Source organism: Monodon monoceros, unplaced genomic scaffold, assembly GCF_005190385.1.
Source record: "Monodon monoceros isolate NGI ecotype Baffin Bay Population unplaced genomic scaffold, NGI_Narwhal_1 Super_Scaffold_11, whole genome shotgun sequence".
NCBI classification, from domain to species: domain Eukaryota; kingdom Metazoa; phylum Chordata; class Mammalia; order Artiodactyla; family Monodontidae; genus Monodon; species Monodon monoceros.
Window position 1 is genome coordinate 61,211,212 of NW_021703767.1, and position 26,604 is coordinate 61,237,815.

At 34.6% G+C, this 26,604-nt stretch overlaps 1 protein-coding gene across 14 annotated transcripts in view; it reads right to left on the minus strand.

Moving 5' to 3' along the window:
• The window catches only part of ZBTB20 (zinc finger and BTB domain containing 20), an 820,261-nt gene extending 796,834 nt beyond the window's left edge, over positions 1-23,427 (minus strand). For all 14 annotated transcript variants that reach the window (XM_029213650.1, XM_029213649.1, XM_029213648.1 and 11 more), the window contains exons 1-2: positions 23,329-23,427; positions 21,243-21,337 (exon numbers count right to left, since the gene is read on the minus strand). The gene's annotated coding sequence lies outside the window, so the exon portion shown is untranslated. The remainder of the gene's footprint in view (positions 1-21,242; positions 21,338-23,328) is intronic.
• Positions 23,428-26,604: the final 3,177 nt, after the last annotated feature.

Sequence of the window (26,604 nt, forward strand, 5' to 3'; positions counted from 1 at the left end):
TAAGTGAAGGTTCTTCCCTCTACTTTCTCAAATCTATATCCCCTTAAGATATCTGGTCAGCACACAGTAGAAAAATTAGGAGTCTCATATATCAGCTCTTTGTCACCATCTCTTAATATTTTTGTGGGCACCTGTTTTCATTCCATCCCACAGAAACCTCTTTCGCCTTAACATCTGCCTTCCCCATAATTCAACAAATACTAATACCAAGAATAGCATATTAATAGTTGAATATATTTTAATACGTGACATTAATAAAACATATAATTATTTACCTATCTGATTGCATATTTTTATTTTAAAAATCAAAATAGACACAGAATAGAAAACAGAAGCATTCAAGAACACAAAGGGTTAAGAATGGAGACATTAAACTGTCAAAAGTGTGTCTTTACCAGAAACAGTAAGCAGAATATTTGTCAATCCTCTGACAAATATACCACTATACAAGCTCTGGACATCTGAGAAGGGAAAAAGGCAAATGAGTGAGGGAGGTTCCACCAGCCAAAGCTAAATATGACCTGAGATCTGATGCCACGTCACATATACAATCAACCTATTACTCAAGACCAGTAACTATACATCCAATCTTCCATTTCCAAGACAATTTTACATACTTCTTCGTTATATACTTACATCTTTTGCTCTCTCTCAAGATGGCTTTGATGTTAATGTTTGATCCTCCTGAATAAAAATATTTGGTGCTAAGGCAGAACTGAAGGAAGATTGAGGTATTTAATCATCACAGAATTAGTTCTGTGGAAGGGGCAGCTCAGTGAAGTTTTCACAAGGAAACATTTCTTAGTACTATGGGAATTTACCATCTGAATCCCTAATAAGTGAGCTACCAAGCTATTTAACCTCTTTCAGCCTTTGTTTCCTCATTTGTAAAATGGGGATAACTACCTCATGGAGTTGTAAGGAACCAATGAGTCAAAAAATGTTAAGTACTTAAACACTGTCTGGCATTTAGTGATATTAAAGACAGCTAAAATTGATAATAATAATCCCTGAATGGATGCGATTCCATGGGGTAATTTATATTTAGATCCATAAAAAACTGCTAAAAGTAATGTTAAGTGAATAGTATACACTTTTTATATTTTGTTAAATTAAGAAACTATGATATCAACTTGGAATCCTAAAATAAATAATTGAATCTGGAGTGGTATTCAAATTGAATTAGTTTGAATATTATAAGACTAGCATTACATTTTGTTGGTTTTTTGCTTTTAAGTTTCATAGGCTGGCATCATTAACAAACTGTAAGCCAAAATAAGCAGTTACTGTAAGAAATGCTTTGGATAAACTTGAAGATATTAAAAAAAATGTATTGATAACTAGGTTTTATACATAAAGAATGAAGCATATAGGTTCTAAATTAAAATTTAGCTGTGTGGGGGAGGTTGACACTTAAGGAAAAGGTAGAACTAAAAAGATGAATTCTGGGAGACTCTCCCCACCAAGATTTATTATAGTTTATTATGGTTTATTATAGTCAAATAAACCAAGATCACAGAAAAGAGAGTCTATAAACAGACCCTCATTTATATGGACTCTTGCTATATGAGAGGTGGCAAGGCAAATTACTGAGGAAAGACAAGAATATAAATTAAACAGAGCTGGAAAATTGTGTATCCCTTTAGAAAGCAACTTAAACTTTAATCTCTACATAACATACAAAAATCAATTCCAGAGTAGGACTTAGTAAAAGAAGATAGAAAAAGCACTAACTGTAAAAGAAAATAATGATAAGTATGACCATATACAAATTAAGAATTTTCTTTTCATTAGAATACCCTACAGGAAATGAAATGATAAGCTACAAAGCAGAAGAAGAAATAAAATTAGTATCTAGAATATATAAAGAACTCATGCAAATCAATAGAAAAGATCCATAAAAAATTAAAAGAAGAAAATGGGCAAAGGACAGGAACACTATTTTACAGAAGAGAAAACACACATACATACATGTTCACAGTTTTGGTAAACAAGAAAATGCAAATCAAGGCCACAATGAGATATTTTCTTATCCATTCAGGTAGCAAAAATTAATAAATCTGACAATACCACATTTTAAAGAGAATAAGGATCTACAGATATATTTCACACATTGTTGGTGAGAGTGTAAATGGGTAATGCCATTTTGGAAAAATAATTTGACAATCTCTTGCAAAACTGAGCATTTACATACCCTATGATTCAGCAATTCCACACTCAGTATATTCTGAAAAGAGTGTATTGCAAACGTCACCAAGAGACATATACAAGAATGTTTATACCAGCACTATTTGTATTAGCAAAAAGTAGGAAATAACCCAAAAGTCCGTTAACAGGAGAAATAATATACTGTGATGATGTTATGAATATAATACAAAATTAAAAATAAATGGTGTGAATTACAGTTACTTACAAAAACATGAATGAATCTTAATAACAATGTTGAGAGCAAAAAAAAGCATATTCTAGGAGACACAGTATTATATTAATATATTATTTAGTCACACATTTATAAGTGGTATAGCTATATTATTTTTTGAAAAAATAATGGAATAATAAACACAAAATTCAGAATGCTGGCTACCTCTGGTTAGGGGAGTGTTGATAAGAGTAGGAGAGGAACATATAGATAGATGTAAATTATTGTTAATGTTCTAATTCTTTGGTTGGGTCTTGGGTTTACAGGTATTTATTTTGATTAAAAAGAACAAATGAATGAAAGAATGAAACAAAAACAAAAGAGGATAATAAATTGTACAATGATTATGAACCATATCATAATTAACCAATTCTGTGCACCTGAAGTCAATTTTTTTTAAATGGCAAATTCTTTAGCAGTGTTTCTCAAATTTTAATGTATGTATGAATGACTTGCGATCTTATTAAAATAAAGATGATGATTCATTAGGTCTGGGATGGGGTTTGAGATTCTGCTTTCTAAGCTCCCAGGTGATGTGGATGTTGCTGATTTCACAGACCGTAATCTATACCATCCACTGATTTCCAAACAAGAGGTCCAAGGGATGCTAAAAAGATTTATACTCTTTAAGGCAGTAATAAATATAAAGCCTTAAATGTAAGAGTTTAAACAAATAAGCATTTTTATTTGGTCAAGTTAAAACTTAATTTAAAAAAAAATAGAAAAAATAAAAACAACCATGGTTTTAAGACTGAACATCAGTGACTCAAGAAATTCAGACACTTGGAAAGATAAACTAAGTAAACTAACCTGACCACTGAATGGGATAATAGGTGCCGTATTTTGGAAAGCTGATTACAGTGTTAAGAAATAATGATTTGGTATCACTTATATGTGGGATCTAAAAAAACGACACAAAATAACTTATTTACAAAACATACTCACAGACATAGAAAACTGATTTATGGTTAGCAAAGGGGAAAGGAAGGAGGGACAAATTAGGAGTTTGGGATTAACAGCTACACACTTCTATATGTAAAACAGATAAACAACAAGGACCTACTGTATAGCACAGGGAAGTATTAATAACCCATAATGGAAAAGAATATGAAAAAAAATTATACATTTATGTATTGAATATATGTGTGTGTATGTATAACTGAATCACTTTGCTGTACACCTGAAACTAACAGAACACTGTAAATCAACTGTACTTCAATTTTTTAAAAAAAAGAAATGATGATTTTGTTTCAGTCCATTCTAAAATGAAGAGGAAGATACTGATAAAAGATACTGGGATTCAGGATTTACTTAGAAGTGAAAGAAACTTCTTTCCTGAGAAAGAAGAAACTGAAAGAATATTAAGAATTAAGAATTAAGGTATGATATTCAATACTCTGTAATGACCTATATGGGAACAGAATCTAAAAAAGGGTGGATATATGTATATGTATAACTGACTCACTTTGCTGTAGAGCAGAAACTAACACAACAGTGTAAATCAACTATACTCCAATAAAAAAATTTAATTTAGAATAAAGAGATGATCACTTTGGTTTCTTAAGACTGAGATTAACAGATTACTTGAAGATTTCCTTGCAACTTCCTATCAAACTGCAACTTGCATTTGGGCGAGTAATCTTTGGTGGTTAGAAATTTTCTTGAATGGAGACAGAGAAGAACAGAATTAAAAGATGACTGGCAATGACATATACATCTAAGTATGCATAAAGAGTATTCTAAAAACTCTTTCTGCTCTAGTAACACTAGTATTGCTAGACAAAAGTGAAGAGATATTTTTAAAAATATATGTCACAATTGCTGCTAATTTCATATTTGATAAGATAATCAAAATGCAAATAGAAAATGCAAATATATTGATTAGAATGACTTCATTAAGTGAAATATAAAATATCAAAAAGAACTAATTCAGGTAGTTTTTACTAATAGCCTTGAATAAGGTCTATTTAAAGAAATGCAGAGAAAGATTGATGTCTTTTAAGATCTATCTTTTCAACTTTCTTATAACATTGTCTCCACTACTGGAAGAATAGCAGAGAAACTAACTGAAGGAAATTAGACTAGTGAAATAGCGAGAATATTTATGCAAAAGTCAAAGCCAAATTATTGGGGCAAGAAAATTTTAAAATGAGAATGTATTCTTGGAATGAGTCAGGTATAATTTATTGAGACTTAGAGAAACAAGTCCATCCATTCCATTTTTTCAAAACAGAATCTAGGTATCTTTAATAGTATAGTATAGTCTCTATAGTATTAAGATTATAACTGTTTCTTTAATAAAATAATGTAAATGTTTTTACTCTTTTGTAGTCTTAGTTTCAACCAACAAATCATAATGTAGGTATTTCTTGATAGTCGCACACACACCCAAAATCTGCCAATGGCACATCTGGTGTCTGGTTACTAAAAGATGATAAAGATTTTACTATTTAAAGTATTCATGCTATAGTCACTATTAACTGCAGCTATAAATTACAAGTAGAGGATTTCTAATGAAATATAACAACAGATTACACCACTGTGTTTAGCTGTCCAAGGCCATTTATTAAGTCAAAACACAACACAACATTATTATCATGTCCAGATGAGATGAAGGCCCAGACTTCCCACAAAACATTAATATATACTAGAACAGAGGACATCAGGAGATATACCTAAATAAAGAATTTTCCTCAATGACCAGCAAAACAAAGAAATTCTGGAGACTCATTTTAAACTTTAAGCAATTAAATGTATTCACACCTTCCATAAATCCCAGTTTTGTCCATTTGAGGCTTTGATAGCTTCATCAGTAATACATTCTATTACTGATATGTCAAGAGGCTTAATAACAAACATGCAACTTGAAATACACATATGTATATATATACAAAATATATGTCCATTAAGTGTAAAAAATGGCTGCCTTCAGATTTTTATTATCATCATCATTCTTTGCACAATGAATTATGTTTTTCAAAGCACTTAAACATTTAGTACTTCACTTGATCCTCAAAGACTATGTGAAATAAGTGATGAAAATACACTATTTTAAAGATTAAGACTCTGAGACACAGGAGTCAAATGATTTGCCTGAAATCATGACTTCTAGTCTTATTTTTAAACACCCTTGAATGCTTTCATTTCTACACTTTATTACCTTGGTAAAATCATTACTGTACTTAAAATCTATTACATCAATCAGAAAGTATTTATTTATTAAGCAATTTCTATGTGCAATTCTTCCATTCATTCATTATTGTTGTTATAATTAATTTGTGAAGTGACAGGGGTAATATTAGAAATATTTTATAACTGACACAGAAGGTACCAATCAAAGAAAATGAACACTGAACAAAGTGAAACATACCACCTAACTTTTACTAAGGGATATCAGCTGCATGTCAGCCCTGACATGGGAATGATCCACGTAATTTGATTTGATCTCAAACTATAAATCATTAAGTTTATTTGGCCTGAAATGCTAGACAATTATCTAAGGACTTTTTAGAACATGTAGAAAATCCTAGTAGCATGTGATACAAAATTAAATAAACAGCAAATGTAAAGGAATAAAAAATCCCTTGGTACCAATATTGAAAAATATGAAATCATTACCATCAAAAGTAGCCATAATATTTTTAAACACTTTAATTTGACTTCTTAATACATATACAGCCAAATGTACTTAATTTTATTAAAAAGCATAAGTAGGATTTTGAACATGTTTTTAGTGCAATTATTCTTTTCCTTTTATTGCTTGGCTCTCTGCTTCTCTCCCTCTATATTTCCTCCCATTCAAAGCAATCCATTTTCACAACATAGTATGCACCCTTCTATATTCTCCCTTTGCAAATAAATAACTCTACTATAAAGCAGATATACACATATAGATATTTACATATAAAATACATATTCAGGGATTTTGGTCATTATTTTATAAGAATGTAACATCAACACACACTTTTCTATAACTTGCTCTTCTCACTATCAATAACTCCAGAAATTCCTCCAGATCACCTGAGATATCTTTAATTCACATCTTTTAATGACTGCATTACAATCCATGGTATGAATTTCCATTATTTATTAGCATTATCTTATTAATGTTATTACTTTCCCCCCCAGTTTTACTACTACAAAAAAGCTGTAACAACTTTGAAACCAAAAAATACATATGCCCTTAAATATCAATACTTGTATTTCTATGGGATGTATTCCCAAAAATAAAATTGTTCAATCAAAGGATATAATAGGTGTTACCAGACTGCATTTCAAAAAAGTTAAAGCATAGCACATTTGCACCAGTAACAAGTAAGAGTCCCTTTTTGCCACATCACCACTGGCAATAAATATTAAACCCATCAGACTAACAGAAATTTTAAATGCTAAGACACATTACATCACTGTTACTTATACTTGAATTTCCCTAGTGAATTTGAGCATCTTCTCTTGTGTTAACCAATAGAATTTGCTTTACTGTGAATTATCTTTTCCATTTACATTGGGTTGTTTCATAACTTTTTTCTTAGCATTGTCTAAGAGCTCTTGGATATTAACCTTTCATGTTAATAAAAGTAAAATTATAAATCCTTTTCCAAATCTACATTTTTCTAATAACTTTTATTTTTATATAAAAGATTTTTTTATTTTTATGCAATCAACAATGTTAAGTCATTTTAAATTTTTTGCATTTTCACTACTGTTAAAAAATTTTATAGTCTCCTAGATTTTTTTGGCAAGTTTTTTGTTTTGTTTTCATTTAAGCATTTCATCTTACATGATTTTTTTATAATGTGCGAAATGACAATATACTTCCATTTTTTTCCACAAAATAATCTTTTATGCCAATTCTATTAATTAAATGATTCATGATTTTCAAACTAAATTTTCACCTGTTTCAGGATTCTCTAATCTACTTAATGGATCTATTTGTCTATTCCTATGCTATTACCATATTGTTTTGATTATCTGGCTTTGTAATATGTTCTACTAAGTATAATGCAAATCCCTCTTCACTGTTCTTTTTCATATTTTCTTGCCTTTTTTTAGCACTTAATCTTCTATGTAATTTAAAAATAACATTGTCTAGCTCAAAAAAGAAAAAAAAATCCCTGCTAAAAATTTAATTGGAATTGTATTAAATAAATGTATTAACTTTGGGAAAATTAACATTTTGCTATTGTTTTCCCATACAAAAACATAGTTTGTGCATCCTTTAATCATATCTTGTTTTATGTCTTTAAATAGTACCTGTTTTTTACATACAGGTCCTATATTATTCTTGGTAATTTTATTAATAAGCATTTTATAATTTGTGTTTCTATGGAAAATTAAATAATTTTTTCCTGTTGGCAAAAATGGTTCCTAGATGCCTATTACTTCCAGAGAAAAGTTATCAATTTTCATCTAATTATTTTCTATCCAACTACCTTTTTAATTTATCTTACTAATTTTTCTAGATTTTAAAATTAGAGTTCTAAAATTTTTAGGTCTGATATCAGCCAAAAGACATGTTAAGTTAGTTTCTACAAATGTTAGTGTTATTTATATCTTTGACTATTATATTTGCTGAAGCTCCCTACTCAATGTTAAATAATTATGATAAACAATTACTTGTCTAGTATCTGATATTAATTGAATTTTTAAGATTTAACTATTTCAGGTTATATTTTCTGTTGGCTGTGAATGCAAATATTATATTTAATCAATCTTACTGAAGATGAACGTATAATTTTTCCCTTTAATTTGGTGATGTAATGAACAATATTGATATATTTCCTGTTGTTGAATCATGCTTGAATTCCTACTTAAAAAGAAAAAAGGAAAATTCTAGGTCCTAGTATATTACTCTTTTAATTCATGCTGATACTATTTGCTAATCTGCATTTTATATAGAAATTTTGCATTTCTTTCATAAGTGAGATTGAACTATAATTTATTTCTGTACAATTTTTATCAGAGTTAGATATTAAATGAAATTAGAAAATATTTCATTATTTTTCAATGGCCTAGCATAATTTAAATTATATCAAAATTAGTTATTTCTTTAAGTTTAAGCGATCACATGTGGTTAGCTTTCTAATTTCTTCAGTACTAATAGGTAACCGTTTTCTACTTCTTCTTAGGCCGATATTTATAATTTGCATTTGACCATATGATGTTCTGTTTCTCAGGGGTTTCAAATTTATTTCCAGAGAGTTGCATTAGATTTCTTTTTTTACCTTTCAGTTCTGACAACTTTTTCATCCCTAACTAGTATCTATTTTTGCTCAATATCTTGTTTGTAAACTTTATTATTATTAGCACAAAATTCATATAACATAAACTTCACCATTTTAACCATTTTAGAGTATACGCTGTGGTTGCTTTTAGTACATTCAAAAAGTTGTATAAACATCACCAACTATCTAGTTCCAGAACAAGGAAATCCTATACCCATTAAACAGTCACTCCCCATCTTCCCTTCCTCCAGCACTGACAGCCACTAATCTACTTTCTGTCTCTATGGATTTGCCTATTTTGGACATCTCACATAAATGGAATCTTATAATATGTGGCCTTTTGTGTCTGACATCTTTCACTTAGCATAGTGTTTTCATGTTTCATCCATGTTGTAGCATGTATCAGTACGTCATTTCTTTTCGTGGCTGAATAATACTCTATTGTATGCATACACCACAGTTTTATTTATCCATTTATTAGTTGATGGAGAGCTTCTTTGATTTGAGTTTCTTCCACTTTTTGGCTGTAATGAATACTGCTGCTATGAACATTTGTGTACAAGTTTTAAGTGAACATATGCTTTCAACTCTCTTCCACTTCAGAGTGGAATTACTGGCCTCATTTTCTTTTTTGCTTTTTCACCTTCCCAAGGAGTTTATGTATTATATTAAGTCTTTTGAAAGAGCCAGCTTTTAGACTGATTTTTTATTACATTTTGTTTTCCTTCATTAATTTCATATTTTAAAAAATTTCCTTTTATTCTCTCTTATATTAGTGTTTATTCTAATTTCTTAAAGTTACTAGATAATCCTTTATTTTCCATCTTAATAATGAAGGCCTTTAAGGCTATCAACTCTACTCCGACAATCTCTTTACCTGTTTTCAATAGGTTTTTACATAAAATATTCTCCTTTTCATTGTTTTCCAAATGACTTCCTCGTTATCCAAGAGTTATCTAGGAGTGTTCTCTTTAATTTCTAAATAATTAATAATTTTTGTCACCTTTTAGAAAAACTTCTTAAATTCTAATTATACTAGATTATAATCAGAAGATGTGCCTGCAAAATCTCTGCTTTCTAAAATTTATAAAGTTTTCTTTGCGGCCAAGCATAGAGATGTTTAAAAATATTTCAAGAATATCAGATTCTACAAATATATTGCTTCTGAGTTATAGTATTCCATTTCTCTTAGTCATTGTTTGCATGTGTTTAACAGAGCTGTCTAGACTTTTCCAATAGTTTTTACTTAACATACTTATCTACTATAAATAAGCCTGCTGTATACAGAGTTATGTGGTTATTCTCTTCATAAACTATGCCTTTCATCATTACAGTGTCCCTTTTTGATATCAATGCTGTCACTCATGTTTCTGTTTTCCTTGTTTGCCTTTGCCTGATGTCTTTTATGTCCACCATTTTACAAACAACATTTCTTTATAATTTTGACACAGGTATTTTTCTTGTAATATAATTTGAGTGGCTTATGTTTTTAAATTCAATGTGACATCTGTATTCTTAATGGGAGAATTTAGTCCATTACATTAAATGGAATAATGTGCCTAATTGTATATCTTCCAAGTACTTATATTTATTTTTAATCTTACATTATTGTTTCCTTATTTCCCTTTTCCGTATTTGTTTGTTTGATCAAGTGGCTCTGCATTCTATTTTCTCCTTGCTGCTATGAAAGTTCTACATGATGTTTTATCATGCTAACCTTCCCTTTCTCTACTCTAATTAACAGATGTATATATATATATATTTTTTTCATATATCTATCTTTCTAAGACAAATTTTTCCCCCACCAAGAGGTTCTATCCCCCACCCCTTTCTCCTAAATAAATGAGATCTTTAGGATACATTCACTTTTCTCCTCTTTTCTTCCTCCTCTCATCTCCCACCACTTATTTTCCTCCTTTTTTACATTCCTCCTGTCTACTCCCTCCATCAACTAAGTGTTGATAAGACAGTTTTAGTACATTAAAAATTTTCTTTACATAAGTATGATCCTTTTATTTCAAAAGTCTGAAATTGTCTATTTTATTACACATTTACTAGCCATCTATCTTTATCTCTTAAAGGAAATTATACACACAACACACACACACACAATTATATACAAATGCTCATTATTTTCCACTATTTCCTTTCCTTTTCATCTTGAAATCTTTGTCCTGGTTCATTTGTTGTTTGCTTATAATCTATCCTCAGGCATTTTCTTGGATGGGGAATAATAATTATATGTTCTGAGTTCTTGGTTTTCCCTAAATGTATTTCTTTCACCTTGGCTGGCAAATGACAACTTTCTGGGCATTGAGATTCTTGGACTGTAGTAATTTTCCTTTTGCAGTTTGTAGATGTCATTCCACTATCTTCTTGCTTCCTGTGTTACAAATAGGAAGTTCTATGATACTTCGATATTTCTCCTCTTTATAGGAGAAACTTGTTCTTTCTACTTGGGAGTTTATGTTTCAATTTATTTTTAGAGTTCAGAACTGTATCTTTTCTTTCAATCAAGACCATAAATCAATAAACCCTTTTAATCCACAGACTCTGATTTTTCTTACACTCAAGAAATTTTCTTCTATTATTTAATTATACCTCTCCTCCTTCTGTTCTTATTTCTCCCTCTATAATTCCTATTATTCACATTTTGATTTCTAAACTATCCTCCAAGACTCATCCTTTTTATTCAATATTTTCACCGTGTTTTATTTGTGCTAAGTACTTTGATATATTTCTTGCACTTGGTCTTTCAGTTCACTGACTCATGTTTCAACAGTGACCATGTTCTCTGATTTTTCCACTGAGTCGCTCAATTGAGATATGTTTTCCTTAATATCTGAAATTCTTTTTTGTTCTTTGTTTGAATGTCCTTAAGTGCTCTTAATATATTTCAAAATTCAGGTTACATTTATTTTTGCCAATAGTACTAGTTGCTTGGAGTATGTACTCTAATTTTCCTGCCTGATCTTCCTCTCTCCCTCACTACTGGCTCCCCTTTGATGGATTGTTATTTTTCATTGATAACTCACTGGAACTCTGGTCTGGTTGTTAGAGTATCCTAAATGGCAGAAGCATAACACTTGGAGAAAAGAAATGTAGACCGTCTACCAGTTCCCTGCCAAGGCATGAGGAGGTAGATCACTGTTGCCCTATCTCTGAATTTCTTTTCAGCCTCAGGGACAGAGAAAACTCAGCCAGCACATTCAGCTACTCTGACTTTTTAGCCTACTGGGGAGACTTGGATACATAAAATAGGCAGATATTAACTTTCTCCCATACTGGTTCACAGACCTCTGAAGCCCAAGCTCTTCTTTACAATGTCTACTGTTTTCTGATCTTTATCCCTGAACTTCAGTACTATTCTCTAGTTGCTTGCCCAATTGATGGTAGAAGTTTTCAAACCAGTGTTTCTCTGCCCAAGGTGTCACAGCAATTGTTTACAGATCTCAGTAGCAATTTGATTCAGAAAGACACTCAAGAATTGGAAGTGAAGGGGAAGATGGCCATACATAGGTCACCTTGTTTTCAGAATCCTTAATTTTAAAAATATTGAGAAATGGGAGAGGTATGTGGGTCTGGGGTTGTCTGGGAGTTCATTATCATTATTTCCAAGAATCAATACTTTCCTCAGAAAGCATATTCTTGAATATACAAAAACAACAATATGCTCTCTTTATGTTCTTAGATACAAATTCCAAAATATACCATAGCTACTAATCACTTGAAGTATGCTTTAATGAGACCCCAGTTTTAATTATCCCAGGACATAATTATCTTTTGTTTTGGAAACAATTTCAAATCAATTTGCTATAGCTTCAGTTAGTAGAGAGACAAACTATGACTTTGGCAGATCATGTAAGTCTCCCACTGTCTAACTAGCAGGTCTTATAAATATGAAAAAGCACGTCAGCTGTTATATAGGAAAGAAACATGCACCCTACACAGTGGTTTACATAACATTACCCTTCATATTGTTCATAGCCCAATTACCGTGTTTGCTTTCTATAAGAGCTAAGGATATAATGTCAATAACATTAAAGTGTTTCATTGGACTGACTTCTAAACAACTTAGATAATAAGGTAAAATAATCTAAAGCTCTGTTTTTTAATTGTGTGAGACTTTATGAACTTATCTTTTTAAGAATTAGGAAGCTCATATAAAATGCTCAAAATCTCATTACAATCTATTAAGTGCAAAAAAAAAAAAATACTCTGGACTGTTTGTCCTACTATCCAGATAGGAATCATATAGGATATGAAATTTGGATTTCACCCTTGAATCACTAGGTAATGTAATTCTGTGTACTCTATTCAATACAATATCCTGAATTGATTGCAGTAGATTTGCTTTACCACTGATGGGCGATAACTGATATATTTCTTTTCTGAATCACGGTAAATATAATTTTTTATTGGGACTTCTGCCATGACAGAATTTCATTAAGTATCTAAAAGGATAAAAGATCATGAGCATGTGTAAAAATGTCTGGGTCTTAGAAAAGTACAGAGAAACCCTGTAATAGGTATTAATGACTGTAACAATGCTAAATTTGAACAGTCAAAAGAAAATAAGGAATGAACAGCCTGGTAAGCAAGAATCAAAGTAATCTTTCTAGGACAGCTACAAAAGAGTCTAATGAACATTGAATCCTCCAGTGTGCCAGGTACTGTGCTAAGCACTAAGGCTTCAAAGATTAATAAAATATGGTACTGCCCTTAAGGATCTGCAGTTCAGTGTAGTATAATTCTGAATGCTATCTTTCCTGGGTGATGAATGTCAAAGAATGAATGCACCCCTTTCTGCATAATAAAATTCATCATTACACAAATAATAGATAGAAACAGAGGTATGCATAATACAAAATTACAGAAAAACAGCAACCATTTATTTTTGGCTTTTATACACTCTAGCAATTCACTTTATAACAACTGTTGAGACTGTTATGTGAAATACCTGAACCAGAAAGGTCTGGAATCCTGTTCACTTTTCAGCTCAAATCACCCCTTCAACATAATATTGCCTTGTTCTCAACCCTTTGCTAGAACAAGAAAGATTATTGAGAGGGTGAGTTTTCAAAGGTATTTCTCTAAGGGTCAGATATATGAAGGGAAGGGAGGATGCAAACAACATAGTTGTTAAAAAGACTAGATACCACCAGATGTCAAAAGAACGAGAACAAAAGAGTACCAGTGACAATAAACCTAAAGGGGAAAGGTGTCATGAATAAACTGAATGTTGGTTATCTTTCTAACTTCACAGTATATTGTATTAGTGATGTATCAATTTGAAACATACAAAATGATTATTGTAATATATTTCTTAATGCACTAGAAATGAGTCTGAAGGAAATAACAGAGATATTGTAATAAGGAAAACTGAAGACACATAAGTGATAGTATAGTTCTTCCATTATTCTTTGACTCCATTCAGACAATCCAACTCTTCCCCACCTCTCTATATATACATAATATAGCTCAACAATGAATATTATCTCTTAAAAACTTTTGAAGTCTCCATACCTTGTAGAAAAAGGGTATGAGTATGTATACATGGCATACACATCTGTTTGTATTTGGTTTGATGTCATTAAAATTATTTGAAATAACAAAAAATCACTTTAAAAGCTTATACAATTCCCTTTTCATTAACTCATGCTGGCAATCATAAATATAATCCAAATTCATGTACACTGACTTCACCTGGGCTGATCATTTGAACCGATTACTCTGATAGAAATGCATTTTTCCTATCAAATAAAATTGAACCTTTCTTTCAGTATAGCAACAATTGAAGGAAAAGTTTACATAAGAGAAGTCTACACTCTATTCCACCTTAAGCCTGGTAGAGCCTGGCTCCATGAATGTGGGAAGAGGAGATATCAAAAGCTAAATTACAACATGAAATGAAATAAAATTAAGGTATAATTTGTTTTACCCATCAAATCCTCAGAAAAGCTAGCAGATGTTTTCTTATATTTGAAACCTGGACAGCAGACGGTAACTTGTACTATAAATGCCCCCCAGAAACAGTGATTTCAGAATTGAATGGTACACAGCAAGTACTCAATAAATGACAGCTATTCTCAGGTTTATCACATAGGTTTCTGTGCTAAATTGCATTTCTTTTTAATGCATCTAAACTTACTGCCTAATTCTAAGTTAGTATTGATAATCATGTTTTTTGTGCCAAAACCATAGCAGTCTTTGTATCCCAGACTCTAGGTGGCCCCTATTTAAGCCAGCTGTTGGTTCTGAAACAAATCTAAGGGTGCAAAAAACAAACAATACATGTTAGGGCCTTCCAAAGTCAGTAGGATTTACCAAAGTTTTGAGTATATTGTGTTTCTGTCCTGCCTCACCCTTTTTTTCTGCATGATCCCGATTCTTGGTTACTCAACCTGTTAGATTTAGGTCTTTTTGACCGCTGCCTTCCCAGTACTGCCAGTATCTAAAGCTCCCTTTGACCTGCTCCTACTCATGATTTCCTCCATCTGCTTTGACATCTGTTACCCAGCTCCACTGTTGTCCATCCAACCAAATCAGGCAGTGGCTACCCAGTCCATCCTCTGTTAAAACCTTCAGATAAATTCCCTCACAGAAGTTGTACTTCTAGACTGAAGAGTTAAATTTTAAAAACAAACTTTACCATAGCAACCATTCCTCCCACTTAAGCTCTTTCACTTTGTGCCTTTCTCTGGAACCTTCTCCAAATCCACTATGCCTTTCTTGAAATAAAATTACCAGTACTAATCAGGGCGAGTACTAAGTAAAAATGGTCCCAGAAGAGAGGCATGATGAGGTGGTGATTAAGAGTTTAAGTTTTCTAGAATTGGACTTGAGTTTGAATTCCCAACTGTTATACACTAGCTGTGTGACTTTGAATAAGTTACTTAACCTTTCTGAGCCTTAGCTTATCTTTAAAAATGACATAATTAAAGTGCCTATCTCATAGGATTATGAAATTAACTGAAAAAAATTCAGATATAACCAATGTCTGGTACAGAGTTAAGTGCTCATAGATGTTGGCTACTGTTGTTTAGTACAAGAACAGAATGTATTTTATTTTCTTTCACTATGCTCACAACCAATAATTTTGCCAGTCTTTTTGGTACCAATGCCTTTAGAAAAGGGTCTACATTAATTCCTCAGTACATGTGCTGGGTTTCAGTTAACTTATAGTCTAAAATCAGCTTCCCTTCTAAATATCTCTTAGAATGCTTTTTTCCCCTTATTTGCATGCATTGAAGCACTCATACCACCTTTTTTGCCCTATGGTTGATCTAAAATTTTTCTTGCCATTTCTCCCAAAAGCTTAGCATTATCTAATATATTGTTGTGTTTGTTGTATATTCCATCTATGAGGTAATTTATAAAATGTTATGAGCAGTATCAAGAACGATGCATATGTGTATGGAAGGGGAAGGAACCAAGGATTATATAGCTTTCTCCAGATAGCTGTTTCCATTTGTGAATAGGTAAAGGATTTGACGGTTTTGAGCCTCTCACTACCATTCATACTAGCAAAAGGAATGTGAGTCAATTAAAAAGAAACTGAGAGTGAAATTCTAAATGAAAACTTTGAGGTCATCATTAAATAAATACCTACAGGTAGGTACACACAAATTGCATGCAGTTTGTTTCAGATTCTTCCCACTATTCTTCATCAAAACAGAGTCAACTTTCTTTGTCTATCTTATCAGTCCTCCTATGTAAATCTATCCCTGGATGGATATAATGTAGGATCAAAACTCAAATGCAGCAGTTAAAAATTACCAGTTTTATAAGATCTATATGGAGATGGCTCCTGATTACTCGAAGTATATTTATTTTTTGCTTTAAAAATTAGGCACATAAACGAAGTTTACCTTTTTCTTCGAATATATCTATCTATCCATATATTTTATACAATTAGAAAATAACTCTGAGTTAATTCATTCTATTATTACCTGCTTTCTCCAGTTAAGCAACTTTATGCAGAGTAAAATGCAAAGAATCATGTTTATAAATTCTATTACCAATATATCTACATGAGTGAAGGTGAGCTGGTAAAAATTTATGTAAACTAATAGACATTATAGTTACCAACTATAAAAGATTATCAGTACTTAATATTGTGGCTCTTGTACTACTATGCTATGTTTAAAGCAAGTATCATTAAAATGAAACTTTTATCCAGGACTGAAAGTAAAAAGCAAAGTCAAATATTTTACATATACTCTTTCCTGGTGCCCCCTGCACATCACATCCAGTCACGTTATCTGAAGCTAAAATAAAGACTCAAGTATCAAAAGAAATATACTCATATTATTAGAGCTGAAAGGGACCCTGAAGATGAAGGAAGCTAAGGCAGAGATCCAAACAAATTACATGAAATGCTTAAGATCATACAACTAGTTGCTTGCAACATTATACCAAAAACAATATTTCCAATCTCTACATCTGAAAATTTTTACAATGTGCAATAAAATGAAAGAATTAAATCAAATATATGAGGGATTGGCTGATAAGTTAGATGTCCCCTCAAGCTAAAAACCATTGGATTTAATGACTTCTACTTACTGGATTTTATATTCCTAGGAAAATAAGTTTAAAATAACATAAAATTGTAAAAACTGACTAGAAGTAAAAACAGCCACAAAGAAAATTTATGCTCTTTCTTAAATCAAAACCATGGAAAAGGATATTCTTTTAATGCCTAAAGGAAGCCAGAGATTTATGGTTGTGTGTACATGTATGGTAGTGGTAGGGTTTGTTTTGTTTTGTATTGTTTCATTTTGTAAACTGTTAGAGGTTCCTTTTGTGATGGTAATTTGTGTCCCCAAAATGGGGGTACAAAGAAAATGAATTTCTGATAATTTATAAAGTACTTAACCATATATAAATAAATAAGTCTCTAGAAACTTACTAATGACAGTCAGTAAGAAAATGGTTGCCAATAATTTCAAAACTAAAAATCCAAGTCTTTTTAATATTGTTTGAATTTAAAATAAAGAACATCTTTTTTAAAAAAAGGTCAAAAGTAATTGAAAAAGAGATTAAATCAATACACTTAATTCTCTAAACTGTGTGTATATTTTTCCTGAAGTGCATATTCATGAGCTGACAGTAGAGACAGGCTGGCTGCTTTGTTTGACTATAGTTCTGTTTACCTCATACTGTCAAGAATGGATTTTGACACTCACAGTATTAATATTGCTATTTTTATTGATATAATTAGCACTGCTATAAATAATTCCTTGGCCTGCCACATCTAAGAATATCATTAAAATCAGCAATATTAGGGCTTCTTTTTCTTATATGATGCCTTAGAAACAGTCTGCTGGCCCAAAGAACCATGGTGACTTCCTGATGTGGAAGTTACTGGAAAAAAAAAAGTTGTCTTGTCAATAGAGACTCCTGTTTTGTGTATGACTTCACTAAATAAACTAGTTTATATTTGTTTGAAACTAAAGTTTCTTACCAATCTGCTGTTTCAGTTTCACATCACACCATATTGTACCTAAAACAGGCAATCTGGATTCCCGTTGCTACTTCCCTCCATCCCCACCCCCCCAAATAGCTCAGGAATGGGTTTGAATTATGAGGCTTGAATATATAAAGCAAAAGAATTAAGACACCCAAAATTCAGAATGGGTAGGTGAAAATAAGTGTGCTTGAAGTCACTTGTATAACTGCTAATGGGTGGTCCACTTGTGAGTTTTTAATCATTACATGAAAGCAAAATCAAAACATTTTATCTTGCCTCTAGATCACATCAGCTGCGACAGTAACCTTATCTAAACCTTGAATAGTCTGTTCATAAAACTAAGTGGGATGAAAAACTAAGTGGGGTGACTGACCCAGTGCATATTCAACACAAAATATGAAGGCCAAAACAAAATGACAATACAATTCAAAACAAGTTTTTGGAAATTCTGGGCTAGTATATTAAACCTTTCTTTGTCTCCATCACTTGACAGATGGTTAGCCTTCATACAGTCTAGTATCTCTGGCAAAGAACTGACTGTGTCTAGCCAATAACACCCCAAATTTTGACTTAAAATGCACTGTACACATACTTACACTTACCTTAAAAATATGAATATTAATTAGTCTTTATTTTATTACTATAGAAATTTGACATGTCAAGATTTTATCTTTTACTCTATGAATACCCCTTTTGAAACTCTCAACTATCTTATTATGTGGATCCAGGGTTCTAACAGCTCTTCACTTTAGATTTCATTCATTTTATGTGCTGCTTAGTAATCATGCTTTAAAAAAACTTCCCAAAATAAATTTTAATCCAAATTATTACAAAATTTACAAAGATTTAATTAGCTTGTATTTCTATGTTGCTCGGAGCAAAGGTTTGGTTAGTAACAGAGTATGTTAAACAAAATCACCTGGGAACTTTGAATGCCTTCCATGTCAACGAACACAAGGCAGGACTGGAATCATTTATCCAGTAATGAAATATGTCTTTATTCAAAAACTGATCATATATAAATACATACTTACATGCACATAAGGACACATTGATCAACCATCCTTACTAGAATTAGGAAAAGTTCTTAATTTTTAACATACTATTAACCATTCTTCCACTTTGCTTTTTAAAAAAGATTTCAGCTAAAACAATATATTCTATTAGTTACAGTCTCTGCTTTTTGTCCTAAATCTTCCTATTTGTAGCTTTCAGACGCTGCCTGGTCTATACTTAATAGCCACAGGCAATCTCAAAGTTCTCTAAAGTGCATTAATATGTACCCTTTCTAGAAGAATTGATTATGCTACAAATTAGCATAGAGATCTAGTGTAGATATAGATTCAAGCCCTTTACAGCAGGGGATGGGAGGACTGTAGGTAGGAGGATTGTGTGTAAAAAAAAAAAAAAAAAAATGCTACTTAAGAACTGAACTCATACTTGACTAACAAAATAAAACTCACTGTGATAGAGAAAAATAACGAAAAAAAGAACTTGTTATTTGAGAACTATGAGCTAGGTTTTGGAAAGGTGAGACACCCACTACTTGAAGCAACAAACTTAGCTTCAAAATCATATACTCCCTTAACCAGGCACCAAGTATCCTTCAGTTAGAAACCTAGGATTTTTACACCTACAGACTAAATGATTAAAGTAATACTAAAATACTCTGTAATGTTCCTCTTGCATTACAAATGGTCTATTAAATCAGAGAAGTGCCAATCAAATGCTTTTGTAGTTTGAAAGGTTTAAATAACAAAGCATTTTTTGCAGGCCTCTCTTTCTCTTTTTAAAGTCACCTATAAATTAATTACAAATTTCCACCTTCTCTTGGTAAAACCACAACTGTAAAAGATTTAGGCACTTGATTTTTCAGACATATTCTTAATACAAATTCTAACTAAACAAATTAAGATATTCTAGTTTATGTTTACTACAATTTGCTAACAAGACAAAAGCTCCACAGGAATTTTACAGTAAATTCCAAGACACAGAATTTTTTTTAATATAAAATAACATTTTATTTATTTCAAAGGCAAGCTTAAAATTACGAAAAAATAAAACCCCTATCTGTTCAAAAGACCTACTGAAACATATGGAGAATATTTCATGACAATAACAAAGGGTACAAATAATACAGTAAGCTCTTCCTTTCTTATCATTGGCAATTGGTAAAATCTCCCTGCCCCTGGAACTTCTCTAAGCTTTTTTAAATCATATTCCCCCAAATGAGAAAACAGCTAGGTTTTAAAGTTTCATCCAAAACTACCTTCTTCTAGCAATCTGAAGTACCCAAAGTGTATGCGACATTAGAATGTAAACTCCACATGGGTAGGTAATTTTATCTCTTGTTCACTTTAACATCCCAAGTATCTAGAACAGTGTCTAGAACAGTTTGATGAATTTAAAAATCCATTTCAGACAAAAAAATCACTTCAGAGAATAAATCAGAGCCCATCAAGCTCCACTTCTGTATTCCAAATGTTTTAAAGAATCTCTTCTTACCACTTATTCTAAGATATTTCAAATACTCTGTAATTAGTTTATAAATTTTAGATCCTTTATAGGAACTTAGTTGTATGTTTTATTGTTCTTCTAAAATGACCTAATTTTTTCTAGGAATTTCAATTTGGTTGGAAGGTCTTCTGAAGACTGACTACTGAGATAAAAGTAATTCATTTAAAATGGCTTTTTCCTTGGATTTTATTCCTATACCAAGTAGTCAAAGTCGTGTTAATTTGACAGCAAGAGCAATTGTATATGTATGGGTCTCAAAAACTTCCTAACTTTACTTAGGACACTGGCATCACATCAACTAGTCGTTCTGAACAATACCCCTCCTCCCCTTCCACGCACACACACACCAAAATTACAACCCTCACATGTAAGTTGTTCTTTCCTCTAGTACTCCGCTTAAACTCATATTGCCTTTCAGTAGCTAGTTGCTAGTAGCGAATGTACACATTAACTATACCTGTATTTTCTTGGTATAGTAGTTATTTCAAAATACTGGCATCTTAAATGAACTAAACAAGTAAGCATAAAGAGTTCTTCCTAAAAATGGATAAAATTTGACAATTTTTAGTCTTAAACTTCTTTCTTTAGTCTGTTAAAATTGGGACCTCACCATGAAAGGGCGTATTGCTTTGGAGGCTGGTAGCCAGTTAACTTGTCACCTGATCTTCATATGCAAAAGGTCTTTATTCCACTGGTCTGTGAGATCTGAAATCACAAAACCAAAAATACCCAACTGCTGGACTCACTGAGCAGATAATTATATTTCTAGAAAACTCACTTTTTTTCTTCTTCTCACTGTTTGAGCATGATGTATGCTCAAGGCTAAAGCCCTCCAAAACTGAGCTCAATGGAAATCACATCCCCAACCTTAAGAATTAAACCTTGAGCGCTAAGCAATGAGTAATATCAGCAATTCTTCAAGGACAATACCAAAAACTTCCTTGAGAGAAGACTACTTCCAAGAGGGCACAGTGAATGGTATTACCATGCACTATATGTGCATCAACTTTGATACATTCTGATTAAGAATGACAAAGAGCAAACATGGGCATTAAAAAAAAATGTAAATTGTTCTTGCTGTTGTTCTTTTCCAAGAAATACAGAAATGCAAATCGTAGCCAAAGTTGGACTGGTCAAATTTATACGTGGGGATGTGATGGGGTAGAAAGGTGTATTTTAACGATTCCCAAGCAATAGCAAAGGGTGCATGGGATTAGGAGCAACAGGTAAGAAAGTAAACCATTTATGAATTTGTCGATGGTAACGGATTATTCAATGTGTAAAGCTACAGAATGTATTTACAAAACGGTCCTTATAATTCATGTTTTAAAACTTTCAATAGCAACAAAAATACTAACTTTAGAACAGAGCTTGCTTGAAAACACTGGGGGAATGAGTGGTCTCTTAATTTTCTTAGCTGAAATTCACACATGACCACGCAGTGAGAAAATTCCACTTGAGCAACATTTTGGTATTTTTAATGGTAAGAAGCAGTTAAGACAATTTTCACATGACTCGAAGATTCACAAATTCAACTTAGCTTGGGCCAATGCTGATGTGAGGACAGTACTTTACCCACGGGCTGCTTCCAAATTACTTCCTGCTTCATTCAGATTTTTACTGGAGAATTGTCATCCTGCTACTGACCCCATTCAACTGGGTTGGGTTAAGAGATCAGCGGATTACCGCGCTAGTTAGGGTAGCTGTACGCCATATTGTGTTTTTCGCGAATGTTTATCGTTTATGTGTGTGCCTAGCATATGTTTGTACAAGTGTTTATCAATACAACTTTTAGAAAATCCCTGCCTCCTGCCTCTTCAGCATCCTTAAAAAGGCTAACAGCTTTAGGAGGGCAGGGCGTGGGGCGTATGGTGGGAGAAGACCAGAAAGCCACACGGACAGTAATGCATTAAACAATGTAAAAGAGAGTGCATTTCTTTTAAACTTTCAAAAAGCTTCCAATCGTTTTCTCTTAGCTATGGAAAAAGCGTAAACATTTTTTAATGTTTCCAAAGGGGCCCAAAGGAGGAGAGAAAGAAGGAAAGCTGTCTTCCCTTCCCATGCCCCCTTCTCTACAGTCGTAGCAGCGAAGCAGGCGGCGGCCGGTAGCTCCGGCGTCTGGAGGGGCGTCCAGCGGCTCTGGGCCAGGACCCCTCCCGCCCCCCAGTTCTCTGAAGACGCTCCAGATACTGCTAGAGCCACGGCAAGCGGGGAAGGGCGAGGAGGGAGGGGGCGGAAGACAAGCGGGCGCCTCTAGTAGCTCCTGAGCCCCGGCTAGTCCCCCTCAGCTCCTCTTCTTGGTAGCGGCAGCTCCAGGCGCGGGGAGTAGAAAGAAGGCAGAAGACACGTTTCCAGCTGCGGGACGCCCCGCCCGATCCTAGAACCCAGGACCCTCCCGCGTTCCCTCCCTCCGCGCCGGGTCAGGCGAGGCCACCGCCGCCGCCCGGCGCGAGGAGGGGCGCTCGGGGGAAGGGGCCGCCGGGGGGAGGGCACCCGGGGGAGGGGGCGCGCGCTCGGCCGGCCAACAGCCCGCGGGCTCGCCACTCTAACTCGCTCCCCCAACCCCACCCCGCGCCCCTCCTTTCCTGTCCCACCGCCCCCCACTCCAAGCGCCTCGCAGACGCCCCGTCCCCCACAGCACGCACACACCCCTCCCTCCAGCCCGCCCCACAACAAATTAGAGTTTTTGGCGTTACCTCCTCGCGCTCTTTAATCTTCTTTCCTCAACTCCTAAACTTCCCCCCGCCCCTACTTCTTCGGCAGAAGGCCCACATTGGGCGCCTCACGCCGCGAACCTTCTATCTTTTCCTGCTATTGGGTTGCCCCCACGCCACTCTTGGCTTCAGTGAGCCAATAAGAATGGGACGCCCCTCATGAGGTTGCCGCCCATAAACAAAATACACTCTTCCTCCTCCCCTCACCTGTCCCCGCCCCCATCTGACTCTTCCCTCATCTCTACCAGCTTCGATTGGGCTAGAAGAGGCCCAATCCGCTATCTCAGACACCCATTGGAGCACTGAAACTTCGCTCAGAGAACTGTTAACAGGCGATTGGTCAGCAGTCTTTCCGCTCCCCCCCATCACTCCGCGGCACCTTCGTCCACTCTGGAGAGGTCAGTCATATCTCGTTGTTCAGTGATCCGAGAGGTGGGAGGCTATTGGTTGAGAGGGCCCGTCAGACCGGACTAGACTGAGTCGTGATTGGTCAACACAGACACTATCATGTTTGGTTGTCTAACCTCCGCCGCGCCCACCTTTTTTCTCCAGGCCCCCGCCCCCTCCTAACTGCTTTTACTTTCTACGCATTTCTATTTCCTCCTTTATTTATTTATTTGTGATAAACTTAAATGACCTGGCGACGGAGGCGGGACTCGAGGCGAGGCCGAGGATGACGAGGGACGGCCGGGGGCCAATTGCCGAGGGGGCTGCCGGGTGAGGGGCAGCGGCGGTGGCCAGTGAGAGGCAGGTGTCTGGAGCGCGTTAGGCCTATGGAGTCGGGATGCCCCAGCGGAGGCGGCGGTTACCCGCTGTCTGGCGCGGCGACCTGGCGCAGGGAGCCGCGGGAGGGGAGGAGAGGGTGTCGCTGTCGCTGACGGCTGAGGCGGCAGGAGGGAAGCTGGATCCCGGGCGGTGGGAGGGAAAGCGGAAGACAGGGTCTGGCGAGGCGGCGGCGCTCAAGGCCACGCTGGGTCAGGTCAGGCTTGGTTCTTGTGGAGCGGGGTGCAGGTTGCCAAGCCAGGAGGTCGGCAGAGGCCGCTGAAGCAATGCCAGTGCTCTACGGGAAAATGCGTTCGTTCAGGAGGTTTAGAAAAATGCTATGTAAAGCAGTTTGGAGTAAGCCGCCGTTAATATAAATGAGAATATTATTCTAACGGGAGAAACAGATTGTTTCATACTACTAAACGCCTGAAGTACCAGCGACCCAACCCAAGCCCACAAAATTCAATATCCTGAGGGCTAGAAGGAACAAATAAAACAACACGGAAAATTAAATGCGGTTCAGATGCTTCAGTAAAACCTCCATCCTCATCCATTTGTCACTCAACCTAGCACTCCTCAGAGCCAAATTCTTACCAAGTGTTGGTCCAGTACTCAGGCATGGGGGAAATAGACGAGGCTTAAAGCCGGCAGGAAGCTCAGGGAGGATTCCTAAAAAGGATTCCTAAAAAGGGCTAAGAGGGGAAGGAAGAAAAAAAAATCGCTTTTCACTATACACACACACACAAAAAAAAACCTGCCAAAATTAAAAGTTGCAGTATTGGGGGAACTCAGCAACAATTTGTCACAAAATAAGGGACTTTATTAAAAATACCATGCATACAAATAATATACTGGATTTGCAATTTGAAAATTTTTTTATAGGACATGTATTTGATGTATAGTTTCTAATAGACTCAAGTCCTCTAATTTTTATCCTAGGCTTCCTTGGGACATACAGCATGCCTTAAAGAAAAAATTTTTCATGAAACTTGTTAAAGATGGTTAGGCAGATTTTATTCAGGACCACTGAGGTAGGTATAGATAGGATCATTGCAATTGAATTTTGCAGCCCAATTTGAGAGATTGGGCTCAATTTCATATTAAGAGTGGGCAAGTGGGAACTTTAGCCAAGGAAAAAAGGTGAGGGTCAGTGGATGGAAAATTGCTAAGAGGAAGCATTAGGGGTAAGGGAGATTTTGGCTAAACCAACCTAGCAGGATTCTTGCTGAAGACAGGCCAGGGTGATCAGACATCACCTTGGGGATGGTGGAAAATGAGGAACCTGATCATATATCTAGGGTAATGGGGGTTGGGGGGAGTTCTTGTTAAAGCTGTATTTTGCAAGGAAGTGTACAAATGCCTGGCTTTGATTAGCGGTCTTTGGCAGAACCTAAGCAAAATAAATAGGCCCTGGTGGAAAAAAATGTACAAGGCCTTGACCTCATAAATAACATTAGATCTACCTTCTGAAGAATATATGTATGAAGGTCTTAGAATCCACAAAATTATTGCATCAGGTGTCAAATTTGAAGACCAGTAAAGTGTACAAATTTCTATTACATCTGGAAGCCAAAACATTTTAGAATTTATGTATAAATCTTAGCTACAACACGATGTAGTAACCGTAGTTTAAGTATTCCATACAGAATAATCAGCTTCACATGAGAAAGTTCAGTAAAACTTAACAAAGGTGTTTAAATAGTTTAATTCCACAACTTTAACGAGGTGTAATAGCCACTCTCTAAGTACTACTTAATACTCATCCTTTTCAGCAAGTTTTTAAAGCAATTTTCAGTATATGGGCATGAGAGCTGTTAGGATTATAATGATAAGGCATTAGGAAAGCAACATAAAATATTCTAATTCAATATTAGTGATCAGGTGAGGCCTTGGATGTTACTGCCCCTATTTAAGATGGTGGTTATTTATACCAGTTCCCGTGATGTTAGAATCTGGGGTTAAAATGCTTCTGTCTATAAGGAATGCCTCAATCTTTATATTTACATTACACATGCACAGACCTCAACCACCAGCCCACCCCCCCCAGATATACAAACATTCCAAAAGATGTAGCAAGAATTCCATATAATGTTAAATAGTTTTCCTGTACACAAGCAATGACATAAAATGTAATGGAAAAAAAGATCCCATTTTACAACTGTGAAAAATGCTATAAAACATTTTCAATGGTAACAGTGAAACACTGTGTGATTTGTGTAGATTAAACTGTAAAATTGCTGTGGACGTCAACTAAGATTTACAAATGTCAAATTGCAAGTGACAGAAACCCAGTTCAAACCACCTTCACTAATTAAAAGAAAACCATTGGCTTGTGGTACTGGAATGATAGGGCTGTAGTTGGTCTCAGGCACAACTAGATCTGGGACTCAAGGAGGTCCCTGAGCCTTATGCTGAACATTTATTTTTTTTATCCTGTGCTTTTCTGGGGACTGTTCCTCCCAAAATCCAGTCATATGATTCAGATAGAACTAC